The sequence below is a fragment of the Leopardus geoffroyi genome, chromosome B3 (assembly GCF_018350155.1).
Source record: "Leopardus geoffroyi isolate Oge1 chromosome B3, O.geoffroyi_Oge1_pat1.0, whole genome shotgun sequence".
Lineage (NCBI taxonomy): Eukaryota > Metazoa > Chordata > Mammalia > Carnivora > Felidae > Leopardus > Leopardus geoffroyi.
In genome coordinates, this window is record NC_059337.1 from 142,722,657 (window position 1) to 142,736,173 (window position 13,517).

The following is a 13,517-nucleotide window of genomic DNA, read 5'->3' on the forward strand; positions in this document are numbered from 1 at the left end:
CCGTCAGATTGCTTTCCAAAAGGATTATGCCAATTTGCACTGCCACTGCAAAGCCTGCGTAATAACCAACTATTCTGCTTAACTATCATGCCTAGAATTTTCCCTTGGAGCCCCGAAGGGGCAAAGGCCCTTCTCTAAGTGAATGTGATCTATAATTATTTAGACTAACACCAAAATTGCTTTCAGAACATTTTTAACCTGCTGAGTTTAGAATTCTAATTCGCATACAAGCCAGCATTAACAGTATCACAAGGAGCAATTTCTCTCCCTGCTCACAGTGTGTTTACACAGCCCGACAACTGCGGGGAAAACTGAAGAGCTTTTATAAACACAAGTGGTCTCTTTCTGAACTAGTTGAAGTGTTATTTTGAAAGGTACAGAAACACAAATTAAAACACATTTTCATTGTAACCTTTGGTTAGAAAAGTTGTTTGTTTTCGTCCTGGTCTCTTTCCATGTTCTTTGCTCTCATTCAAGTGTGTTTGAAATGTCCTGACTCCTTGGAGTCTTGCCATGATGCCGTCAGCCTGGTGACAGGGACAGGCGGGGGAGCACGGTGGCTGTCCTCAGGTGCCGGCGGGGCTGCGGTAGGAAGAGGAATGGGTTGTACTCTGGTTCGCTCCTAGCGCAAAAGCAGGACTAATGGTGGAAACTGCGGGGGAAGAGGTTGGCGTCGTGTGAGGAAGAACTTTCCAGAACTCAGGACTGGTCCCCCTGGGGAGCGGATTCCTTGGGAAGGGGTGAGGATGGAAGGGTTCAGCGCAGGTGGGAGCCCACGTTGCCCGTGGGCCAGGAAGTAGATGCAAGCAGGGGTCAGGGACTCTAAGGGCCCTCCTGGGATGACGTGCGCCCTGGCGGCTGTTTGCTGCCCCGGACAGAGCCCCGAGCCCGGCCCGGAATTCGGGGGCTGGAGCCTGACCCGGTGCCACGCTCGGTGCACCGTGGGCACTCGGATGAGGTAGGCACGTCGCCTCCCTGAGCTCTCTGGGCTTTCCACGTTCTCATCTGTGAAATAATTACCTCACAGGGCTGAAGGGATCAGACGAGGTTAGACGTGTGAAGCCACCGTGTAGACTATAAAAGCCCTTACAGATGGAAGGTGTTATCAAGAACTTCAAGCCAGGGTTTATTCTATAATTGCCTCCTAGGCCAAGTTCTTAAGCACGGGAGGCTTGCGATGCAGTGTGCCTCCGGTAACCTTGATTCATTGAACAAGCGATATGGTGCACGCCCTGGACGTCAGCAGGCCCGTCGAGGAACTTGGGCTCTTCGAGACGTGGCTTCCTGTTTTGCGGCTCCGCAGTGTGATGTTGGCTCCTGGTGGCTGGGACGGTAGACTTGGACTGCTGTGTGGCCAGCGAATCCCTCGGGCCTTGTGTTAGGCTGTGTGTGTGCGCGAGCGGTGAGGGCCCCAGAGATCAGGTGCCACAGAGTGTGTGAGAGAGATGGCCCTTGGAGTCTGTGCCAGGAGACTTGGTGTCTCTGCTTCTGTCTTCATTTGGTCGTCCGTTGGTCCAGTCATTGATGAAATGCTGGGCTGTGTACAGGCTCTGGGCTCAGAGGGCACCGGCCATACCCTTGCTGGCAAGAAAGCTAACGGGGGCCAGGCATGGAAACAGACCAGGGCGTAAAAATGTGACAGGCCCTCCAGGGGCCATCTGTGATGGGTCTGGGCACGCAGTGGGGAGTAGGGTGGGTCTGTTGGGGTCAGGGCACAAGGGCACAAGGGGAAGGGGAAGGTCTCGGAAGGTGAGGAGTTGAGTAGCCAGCTGGGTGGGGAGGCTAGCCCTGTGCTGCATGACGGCCATGCTGCAGGGAGGGTCCCGTGCCGGCAGGTCTGGGCAGTGTTGGTGTCCACTGAAGGGAGCCAGGCTGGTCCTGTTGTGGGCTGTAGGCCTGCACAGTCGGGGGCCACACCAGGGCTTTGTGCCTCATTTACTCACAGCGGGGGCACAGGACAGTCCCCCTGTGGGTCTGAGCCCTGGCCCCTTCCTTCTGACTGTGGCTCTGTGTAAGTTACAGAAGTCTTGGGATCTTTGTTTCCGCATCAGTAAGTGGGGGTAATGATAGCATCCACCTCACTTGTCTGAGGTTTAAACAAGGAAAATCGTGGGGAACTCTTTGGAGGGTACCAGGCACGTAGCGAGCCCTTCATCATGTAAGCTGACAGCAGCAGTGGCAGTGGCCTCCTCGTGCCCGGTTTACAGACGAGAAAAACTGAGTACCAGAGAGGGACATCGAGGGACATGTAGCTCCTGAACACAGAGCTGGTGTTTGAACTCACTCTTCTCTGCCTCTGTGTTCTGGGGCGGTTCTGTGTCAGCTTCCTGCTTGGGAGTTCCGGAAGGTAGTCATGTGAATGTGGGCAAGGTCGTTAATGTTTTGGAGTCTTAATTAGTTCACCTACAAAATGGGAAGAACTCCAATATAAGTTCCACGATGCAGGGACGTTGTTCTCCTGATTGTTGTATCTCGAGTTCCTGGAGGAGAGCTGAACACATAGTAGGTGCTTAAAAACACTTGTGCATGAATGAATAACCCCTACTCGGTTTACCATACTCCTGTGGGCCTCCGTGAACCTCAGGCTATGGGCAGTCTCGGGGCTGGTCTTGCCTGCATGCCGTGGCCCTTCCCTTGCGGGAAGCATCCCTGGGTGGTGGGGGGGGGGGTGGCAGGCTTTGGAGGGGGACTTTGAGGACTGTAGCCGGGAGCTAAATCAAAGTGGTGATTACTCCCAGTCTGCTGAACTGCGTGCGTTTATACTCCCAGGTAATGGGCTTGGTCGCTCCTTGCAGCTCATGTGTTTATTTATTGTTTATTTATAAATCATAAATCCAGAAAGGATTTGAGGAGGCTTACAATAAAAGATATGAATACAGTAAAGCTGTTAAAACAAAACAGGCCATGGAAAGCCACCCTGAAAAGAGAAGGAGACACATCAGTCAAGATCAGAGCTGACCACGTTTCAGGGCTGGCGCCTCCCATCTCACCCTGCACGTTCTCGCAGCTCTGGGGCAGGGGTGAAGGGAATGAAGCCTGGCAGGAGTGGCTCTGTGTGGGGACATGGGCCAGCTGGACGGTGCTCAGAGGAAGGCAGCTTCCTTCAGGGCTTCAGATCCCGGGATGAGCTCTGAGGGTCAGAGGGGAGGCCAGGGCGGGGTAGGGGGAGTGCATTTCTTTAGAAGCCAGCCTGGGGGGCAGTGAGGTGCAGCCAGGGCTGTGGGCCCCTGGACCACACTGCCTGGCCACTTTTCTGCAGTTCAGTTTTTCTCCTGCCAAACGGCGACAGTAATACTTACCCAGCTCAAAGAGTTCAAAGAGCCCCTGTAAGGATTACACGCGGCAGTGTTTGACCTGTGGGACCCGGCACTTGGAAGGTGCGGTTGTGAATCTGCCCTGTATGGGCTGTGGTTCCTGCGGTGAATGTCGTCCTGGGTGGAGGGCTTGGCTCCTTCACTTGGGCTTCCACGTTCGGAGGAGGGGTGCTGGATGGGGGGACAGGATGGCATGTCCCTGCATTGCCCTCGGCTCGGTCCATACTGACGCCGTCCACACTGAGCGCGGACTGTTCGTGATTGCTTAAAAACACTTGCGGAGTTCGAGGCGAAGGGAACATACTTTTTAATTATTTCCCTACTTGTCTCTGGCACTGCTGTTGTCAAGGAGACCAAAACCTTGGAAAAGCTTTTCAGCCTCCCGGTCGGAAGAGGATACTTGCACAGCGCTTATGTCTGTGGAAATGGACCTGTCGTTCTGTAACAAAATCTGCTCTTGAAAGGACTGGCTTCCTTCACTTCTTACAGATAGAACCTTTTGGCCTTTTAACACAAGATGCAAGGTTGTTATCAGTATTTTCTCTCTGAAAAGAACTGCCTGCCTTCTTGCCCCATAGTATTTCATTCATTCGGCATCTGATGCAAGAGTTGGGTGCTGGGGATGGGGGTGGGGTACAGAGATGAGTAGGGTGTCTCACCCTTCCTTGAAAGACTCTGGGACTCTGGGAAGAAGGAGCAGGTAGACAAATACACTGTAGCATCATACCTGCTCTGGTGGAGTGGAGGATGAAATGCTACGGGGTGCAAAGGACAGCCCCAGCGAGGGGCAGCGCCAGCGAGAGTCACAGGGAGTCTCGGGGGATGGGTAGAAATAGTTCAGTAGCAAGGAAATGGAAGAGCATTTTGGGTAGAGGGAACAGACTAGGTGAAGGCTGGAGGGTGTGGAGGAATGTGCTGCCAGCAGCTGACTGCAAGGCGTTTAGGTGAGGGTGCTGGGTTGGACACGTACAACAAGGGAGCAAGACTGGAGGAGACTTGGGAGGCGGGAAATCGGGAGTGTGGAGTGTGACGGGGTCGTGTCTGTTTTTGCACAGGTGCGCAGGGCCCTTGCTCCGTGATGCTCCGTGATGCGTGGAGGCTCGTCTCCTTGTGGCTTCACTTCCCACGGAAGGGACACTGCTAACACGCTTTGAATGTAGCATTGCACTTCTTTAGGATAGTTAAGCCCTGTCGAGGGCATTGGTTTTCTATGAGAAAGAAATAAGTCATTGTTAGAAAAACAGGAGTCTTGCTTTTAGGCAGCCCTTGTTATTTTCCTTTTAAAACTTTGGAAAATAATTGTAGGCGTACAGAAGGGTTGTAAAATGCAGAGAGTTTCTGTATATTTGTCATTCCCCTTCCCCTCCATCTTACATAACCCTGGTACGTTTGTCAAAACTAAGAAATCAGTGTCAGTGTAACTGTCAACTGTAGAGTTTTTCAGATTTCACCAGTTTCCCCACTAATGTCCCTTTTCTCTTTCAGGATCCAACAACCCAGGGTCTAACGTTGCGTTTAGGGCTCTTGTGACTTTAGTTGTTAATGGTTTTGGGTCGGGGTGAGGGGCAGGGGCAGGGGCAGGGAGCCGACTGAATCTCTGCCCCGCTGAATCCTGAGCAAGGCCCGCAGAGGCTTTTCACCTCAGTGAGGCTCACTGTGCTCCCTTCCCACGGGCCAGTGGTGCTCTAGTGATCCCAGATCTCCATGCCTGCTCGTTTTCTTCCTGTGTTCCTTCCAGATTAAAGCCAGCCAGACCTGTGGGCTCGTGTTGGCCTTAGTGAGGGCTTAGTGAGTGACCTTAGTGTGTGTTAAGGCACTGACGGGGAGTGACGTGTGACATTTAGTGAAGGAAATGAGAACATTCTTTGAGTGCAGGTAGATGCACCGCCTCAGACAGAAGTCCCTACTTTCCTTTGGTCCCCTCCTTGTGTCGCACTCCTCCCTGCCTCTCCCTCTCTCCTCCTTTCTTTACCTTTTCTATCCTCCCTTCTCTGGCCTTCCACTGCGCCCCCCCCCACCCCCCGCTCTTCCCCCTTTCCCTCCCCGCTTCACCCCCCCCCCCCCACCTTGTGCAGCTTCCATGCCCTTCCTCCTTTCGTTTCCCCGAGACAGGCCAGTGAAGCTGTTGCCACGGAAACAAGCCCAGCAGAAGCTCTGCTCTGCTTTCTGGATGCTTCTAACGATGGTGACGCAGATACTGTTGAGTTCTAGAATCAGCTAAGCCCTAGCCTGTGGCCTCTGGAGTCCCTTCATTTTCCAAAGGCCAGACTGGTGCCCCAGCTCATAATTCTGTCCAGTAGATGGTCATTTTTGATTTGGAAACTTCAAAATTTGAGTAATCCATTTTCCTGTTGCTCCAGAGGACCGGTTGCAACCACTATGAAAAATATTCAGCTGACTTTACTTATATTAGCAGAGGGAGAGCACTGCACAGCGGAAGGTGCTGGTGCCGTGGGTTCCGCGAGTAACTAAAGTTTCAGGTGGGAGGTGGGTCTACACATTTGCTCAGTTCTAGGGATGGATGACTGATTGCTTTTCAGGGATGTTGGGGGACAGAGAAAATAGAATCAGGGCCTTAGAAAATCTTCACATACTGAGTTTCACTCAACAAATGTTCAGGGAGGACTTGCGGGTCCCAGCCCAGGGAGGGGTCCGTCCTGGAGCCACAGGGCTCTGTGTGTGTGTGTGTGTGTGTGTGTGTGTGTGTGTGTGTGTGTGTGTGTGTGTGTCGGGCAGCCTGTGCTTTACCAGAGTAGCTGACACTCCCTGACGTTTGTCAGAGTGATCAGTGAGCCCGGTTCTTCGGCACAACTGCGTGCCCGCATGTGAAGTAGGCTTTCTGGGCCCCTTGGAGGGCTCTTGGCTTCTGGACCCTCGTGGAGCCGGTTTATGGCGACAGCAGCCCTGTTCCTTTCTGTTTGTTCAGGGTTTGACTTAGGCTCGGCTTGTTGGCATTAGCTCGGATTTGGAATCTTGCCATTCAGCCAACACCAGCTAATAGCCCAGCGGGGAAGAGTTAGTTCGTGGATTATGTTTAAGTTAGTACTTATTCCCAAAGGTAACTTTGCTTAATAAAAACCTTAAGCCTTTATTACTGTGCTTATGGGTATCCTGGCTCCAGGGTGTGAAAATAAGACTTATAAAATCCAACCGTTATTTGTGGAAATGCAAAAACATTTTCATTAATAGAGGGTGTGATAAAAAGCAAAGGCTCGTTCTGTCTGTGCCTAAATGGTCTTTCTGCACTTGGGTCTTTTTATTTTCATACTCATTTCGGGCTTATTTAAGTATCGCCCGTTCAGTAGTGAATTTTAAAGGAAGGAAGCTTTGGTGTGTGAATAACTTCACCACTACCCACAATGTTTCCAGTCAGTTGCTGTGACTTAAGTTGATAATGGACCCCACACAGCAGTCACTAATGGATGATAATCTGGAGTGTTTTTGTTATTGTTGTTTTTATTTTAGAAGAAAGGTTTGAAATTAGCATAGTAAATCTCTGTGGGATCTTTGCAAATAAAAGAATATTCACGTTAAAAACAACTTTCAGGAAAGATGTATGGTAATGAATAAAACATCAGTGAGTGAAAATAAGCGTGTTTAATTATTCAAGTAGAAGTAGTAATTTAAACTAATTATTGCTTGCGGATTTCATAATTCAGTTTTTGTCTCGCGGTAATATTTCCTCTGGGCCTCCGGGGCGCGTCGGCGGCTTGCTGGAGCAGGCGGGGCCTCTCCCCGGCCCCCGGCGGCCGGCCGAGGCCTCTGCTGCACCGAGCTGCCTCTGCTGGGCCTCCTTGGTGGCCTCAGTCCCTCCTGGATCCCCCCCAGTGCCACCTAATTAAGCATTTCCTTGCTTATCACCTCTGGTGGCTTCAGGAGTCTCAGACCAGGCTGGCACACAGTTCTCCGTGTCCTGGGGGCGGGACCCCTCCCTCCCCCCCCATTGTCTTCGGCTTCCCTGTCCCTTCCACAGCTCTGGCAGAAGTGACCCTGAGCCCACGTCCCCACGTCCCCATTTCTCCATGATGCAAATCCTTGTCCATCTGGGCTGCCTCCAGTTCTGTCTCCTCTGGGTGCCCCCCTCCACCCTTCCCCCCCCCCCCCAACCTCCCTGCTCCAGAATCAATCACTTCTTTCTCCCCATAGCTTTGTACTGGCAGGTTCTTGTGGTCCTTTTAAAAAACGTCTGTGTTGGTTTTAATTTTTTCTTGGTTGGATCCTAAAAGAAAAACTGTCCATGTAGAGGAACTGAAAAGTACTAGAGATTTTAAGAAGCAGGGGCATGGTGAGTCACCCCTAACTCACACTCCTGGTGGCTCTCTGCCCTCTTCTCTGGATGCTGGTGCCCACCCTTTCCCTCTGGAGTTCTGGGCTCTCATCTTAGTACACACTCCTGGGAGGGGCGCCCCTCATGCTCCTTGGTGCATCTTCCTGGGGTATGCCTGGCATTGGTAGGCGGCGGTGAAGGAGTAGTTAAGTGCTGGACGGCACTTGTGCTCAATTGTGCGAGGCTTTTAAAACCCAATTTTGACTGCTCTTCTCGTGACTGCCTGTGATGGCATTGGGCGGGGGGGCGGGGGGGTACTGTCTGCCCCTCTCTCTACTGCACAGACGCTGCCTGGAACAGATCTTGGCAATTCAGGTGGAATTCTTATTCTACCCCCTCAGAAAGTAGAGGGAAAGCTTTCTATTTGTAACTTCTTCCCAAGTGCCCTCTGTCAGAAAGTAGTGACATCTGCTCTCCTGACATGTGATAGCCATTATTACCTCGGTATAATCACACTCCATTCCGTCGCACGCCCGAAAGCTTTCCATCCATCATGTCAGGAAAGACAACCTTTATTTAAGATATTTTTTCCCCCCTTTCCTTTGTTATTACTTTTTTCTAAAAAAATAACCCTCTGACTTCACAGGCGTGATGTGGGCAAGTGAGTGACTCATTTCTTTGCGGGGTTATTACTGTGGACAGGGACAAGACAGGTGGGCCACAGGGGATGGAGAGAGCAATGAGCCGGCTGTCAGAGGCCAGGGGTCCACGTGTGTGTCTGCCTTTCACCAGCTGAGACCCTGAGCAAGTGAGGTCAGCTCTGGCTTTGGTGTCTCATTTGGAAAACACAGAGGCTCTACTGTGATCTCCAAGGCCCTTTTATGCCGAGCGGTTTTGCGATCTCCAAACTACCTTTAGCTAAATGAGGTAGTGAGAGGATTACAGGTGTCCCTCCCAAGTCTTCCTGCAGAGTTGCTGAATGAGTTTTCAGGATTTTGAATCGGTTTTCTCTCCACATGACCTCCGGAGGACATCATTAAGCAGGCAGAGAAGTTACTAAGACCTGTGATCACCATGGAGCGGAGCCTTGGGATGAAGTAAAATGCCAGGGGGATGAAACTTGGGCGGCCAGCATTTGGGGAGACCTACTGGGAGGATACCCTTATGTTGTGAGGTCCTTTCCTGTCTGAGGAATTGACAGCTGACACACATGTAGGAATTGACTACATGTGTGAACCTGTCTTGAGCAGCTCGGGGCTTCCATGCAAAAAGTGCCCAATGAATGGCTGTTGGGGTGAATTAAAATTTTCTTTGTAGATCCAATCTGGTCCCTCCTGTTTGATTGTAAGTTTCCTCAAGGGGGAAGAAGCCATTTTCCTTATTTCATCTGAAAACTTCTTTTAAAGAATAGAAGTACACAAATTTTGGTGCAAGATTAAAAGGAGACAAAAAGATGTACAGAGGAAAAATGTGTCTGAAAAATGGCTCTCCCTCCCCTCTATCCCATCTGCCACCAGGTCCCCTGCCCTGGTTCTGGAGGATCTGCTCCTCACTGATCTCGATGTCTTAGGGGACACTCAGCCCCCGTGCAGCAAACAAACCTGCTCGTTTGAATTAGAATGATCTGGCCGCCTTTCCTACCAAAGCGTGTATGGCCAAATACTGGGGGGGCAAATTGGAAGCAAAAGCCTTAGGAATTATTGGGATCAGTGGGACTTGTGGAAGGAGCCGGGCAGGCTTGTCATTGAGCTGCGGTGCTCTGTCGGGGGCCTAGGGAATGCCCTCAGCCTTTTCCCGCCGGTTCCTGGTGCAGTGGGGTGTCGTGCATAGTCAGCAGGACGGCAGCCCTGAGAGATTCCTGGAGCGTGGCATCAGCATGGTAACTCTCGCTTCCTCCCCCACGCTTAGAACTGAAGATGGAGAATGAATATGCATCATTCTGAAATGATAATGTAAAATCAATGTGGAGGTGTGATTCCATTAATAGATTAGTGATTAACTCAACTTTTTAGGGTCCCCTTTGTTGCCCAGAGTGAAGCCGGCTGGAATGGAGCAGAATTAGAATGGCAAGCCTACTCTTGTAATTGAAACACATACAAAGTGTTTGGCCCTCAGACTTGCCCTGAGATATTGAGATGGTTGCTGTGATCAATATTCCAGTTTGCTTGGCTGGCGGCTTCCAGGGAATGAGGATGGGTGATGGACCTAGGGAAGCACTGCCAAACGGAGCATTAAGTTAATTCCTGTTGGCCTGGCTTCTGGCTTGCCTGATGAAGTGCGCTGAGTAGAAGGGTGCTGTGCTGGTGTGAACTTTATCTGGTATCCCGAGAACTCAAGGTGGTCGGCTCCCTGGGATTGAATTTTGATAGCAATGACAACTCCCATTTGCTGAGATCCCACCGTGTGCCCAGATCAGTGCCTGGCATCATGTATACGGTGAATCCTCTGGAACCCCCTCAGAGGTTGGTCGCATGCCCATGCTGCAGTTGAGGGGGCTTGCAGGGCCCAGGAGCATCCGCTAGCAAATGGCAGAGCCGGGACAGGACTTCAGGACTGTTTGCTTCTAGAGCCCAAGTTCTTTCCGCTCTCCCGTGCTGCCCTGAGAGGGCGGATCAGATGTTTGGATTCTCCCAAGGTCGAGAGGCTCCAGCTCGATCAAAACATGGGGATCCAAGTTCAAAGCAGAGGGCAGAGTAGGGAGCCCTCATTCTCCATTTGATAGGTGTGTCCCATCACTGAGATCTGGAGTGATTGGGTTTGGATTGGCCACTTGGATTGTCCAGTATTGACTTATTGGTGTGGGCTTGAGAGAGGAGCATAAGGCAGGTGTGTTTCCTGTTCTGGGTATGGGACGGGATGTGGGATAATTCAGAGACGTCCTAAGAAAGCGTTTGCCCTCTACTGAGTATTCACTCTATGCTGGGGTCTGTATGTGGACAGCTCCACTTTCCACGAGTCACTTTTAGGCATTTTCTCTGCATTTTTCAGTTGAAACAATTGAGACTTAAGCTGATGGAGTCTGTATTTAGCGTGAAGAGCTGGGAGGTGAGTGGGGAAGGCCGTGTGGCAGCAGGGTGGCTGGCACCAGGTTCCTCCTGGGTGGCTTGCCCAGGGTCACACTGCTGCCAAGTGGTAGACCTGGAATCCATGCCCCCAGCTTCATTAATTCCTGTCCCTGTGCCTCTCCAGAGCTGGCGCCTGCCGTATGTGTGCAGCCCCGCGCCCCACGTTCTCTCCGTCCCCGGGGCTGCGTTCTTTAAGGTCAGGGCTGCAACTTCCTGTCCTCTCTGCTTTACACCGAGTGGTGCTGGATAGGCATTTGTGTCATGAGTGAGTGGACGAACGAATTCTTGAATGAATGACACACGTGGGGACAGAGAAAGAAGGGCAGGCTCAGGGCAGCTGGACAGATGCGAAACATGAGTTAGCGCTGGCAGTAATCGGTGGAGGCCCCCTGCCGTCTTCAGCCCCCTCTCTCTGCCTCGTGGGAATTCCCAGCTGCTCTCAGGCAGAGGGCGGCTGAGCAGGACCAGAGGTGCCGAGCGTGAGGACACTGACGTGTTGGCTCCTCCCTCGTGTAGAGTCAGCCGGATAGCGGCAGCAGCTCCAGAACGGAGTGGGTTCCGCACGGAACACAAAGTTTGCTGAAGTCCTTCCAGGGAAAGAAGTCGGATGCCAGGCTGAGTAGGAGTTAACACTGTGACAGTGACCGGAGAGTTTCTGAGAGATCAGGTGCTGATATATACGTGGCACAGAGACATTTAATTTACATTGTGTCCTGGGTTCCAGAAAAGTTGCTTTCCGATTCTTATTGGAGTGCTCACATTTTTGGGGTAATTGTCCTCCTTTGACCTGAATAACCCCGTTTACTCTCCGATCCACATGCCTCTCGTAGTCCAGGAGGCAGCGAGGAAAGGCCTTTAATTCGAAGCCCTATAGCCAGCCATCTTCCCACCTCAGGTGAGATGGGATTGGAAAGTCAGTCTGGCTTGGGTAAGCTTGGCTGGCCTGCTGGTGGCGGCTGTCAGGTTCTAGATGGGGCTGGCGGTGGTGGGCAGGGGCGGAGGGATGCCTGTAGGCTCCTCCACTGCCTTCTTCAGGCGTCCTTTTGGAAGCTGGTGCATTCCCGGCGCAGCTGCTACAGGTGGCTGGTTGGTACACGTAAGCCAGAGAAACCCTTGAGATCACGTGCACCCTGGGAGCCTTGGCTGTTTCTTTCTGCAAGCTTTGGAGACAGCTTGCCCCTGAAGCATAAAATTCTTGAGAGCAGGAACCACGGTCTTGCACTTTAGGGCCCAAACAGGCTCCAATGCCTAGTTTCGCTAGATTGAGTCTAGGTGCCGGAGGTTGGAGTGGGGACTCTTCTCTGAGAGCTTGAGGTGCTCGCTGAGTGTCCAGACAGGTAAATCAAGATAGGCCTTGGGAAGGATGCTTGGCTGGTATTGGGCAGCACAGAGGACGAGAGCCGGACTTGACTGGGGTGGGAGAAGACACTGGAGTTGGCCCTGGGGGCGAGGGAAGGAGGGGCTGGGAGAGAGTCAGGGTAGGCTGAGCGCCCTGGGACCCCCGCACAGATGTTTGTACATCTGGCGGAGGGGAATGGGCTAGGGTAGAGAGTCATGGTAATGGCCCGGAGGGGAGGGGGATCGGGGCTTTGTGAGGCATGTGGGTGAATGTAGAGTGTTTCCTGTAGGAACTGCGAGCCTTGGAAAATTTCTGAACTGCTGGGTGTGGAATTGGAGGGAAAACCCCTGGGGAGGCCGCCCATGATGCTTTGGTGATAGAAACTGGGCCCTTAGGATAGAGCAGATAGGGGTGGGGTTATGTTTGCCCAGACTTGACATAATTTTGCCTCTACCCCTCTCCTTTTTTATAGACTCCCAAGATTAAGTACAAATGCAGTTACACTTTGGGGGCTTAAAAGTGCCTCCATTTATTGGAAACCCACTTTTACGTATATTGAATCCCAGTATTTCTCAGCCCTGTGTGGTGGGTGTTAGGGTTGAAGAGACCTGTGATGGGAGAAGGTCAGGTTCTCTGTGGAAGATCCACAGCCCAGGCCCCCCACTCCCTCCATGCCATTCCTCCCCCATCCCCAGCGCTTCCCCCTAGTCTCTGAAGCCCAGGGTGAGCAGGGAGGGGGTGTGTGTATAAATATTATGAATATTTACGCAGGCCTGCATAGGACTCAGTGACGCAGCGGAGAGCCACAGAGCGTTTGGTGACTCATCAGACCTTTTCCAAACACTTGTGATATTTTGCTACTCTAAAGGGAGGAAAGTAATTAGCAGTTAACGCTGGTAGATGACGCTGGAAGAACACGCAAACCTTTCTGCTTGTCTGTTCTGTGCCTCGGGTGTTTTGTTTTGTTTTTTAAGCCATGTGAATTGTTTTCTTTTTAATAATGTTTGTTTTCTTCTGATTATTAAAATAATGTATGCTCATTGTGGAAAATACATAAATGCATTAAATAGGAAATAAAATGCATGAATTATTTTTCCATTACAGCCTTATTAAGAACGTTTTGCTTCTGCAAAGGAAATTTGGAACACTAGACTTATTTTATTTGAGGGGCCTGTCGAGATAAGTCAGATCGGTGATTTGCAGCCTGTGTTTTGGGGGCTCCAAGGGCTCCATGGAAATTTTTAGGGGCTGCCCCTGGGGAGCATGAGCTGAGGGCCTCGAGACGCTATCCCTCCCTATCCTTCCCTCCTCCTCCCTGTCCCCCCACTCCACGTCCCGTTTCCCCCCCCCGCCCCGCCCCCATCCTCCCAGCTCCGTATTCTCTGTCTCACCCGGTTTCTTCATGTGGCTGCCTTTGAGCAAATGGCTCCATGGATTATCAGGCTGGGGACTCAGTGATCCGGACCCAGCCTGTAATTTTATCAGTGAGGAGTCTGGGGCCACTGGGAGATGTGCCTGGCCTAAGGTGACGT

The 13,517-nt window shown here is 51.7% G+C and overlaps 1 protein-coding gene and 1 long non-coding RNA gene across 18 annotated transcripts in view; one reads left to right on the plus strand and one right to left on the minus strand.

The window, feature by feature from the left end:
- WDR25 (WD repeat domain 25) overlaps positions 1-13,517 on the plus strand; it is a 141,325-nt gene that overhangs the window by 17,706 nt on the left and 110,102 nt on the right. The window lies entirely within an intron of this gene.
- On the minus strand, positions 4,357-5,690 carry LOC123584319. The gene is made up of 2 exons (XR_006705314.1): positions 5,381-5,690; positions 4,357-4,522 (listed from the first exon to the last, which is right to left on the minus strand). It is a non-coding gene; the product is annotated as an uncharacterized LOC123584319 (long non-coding RNA).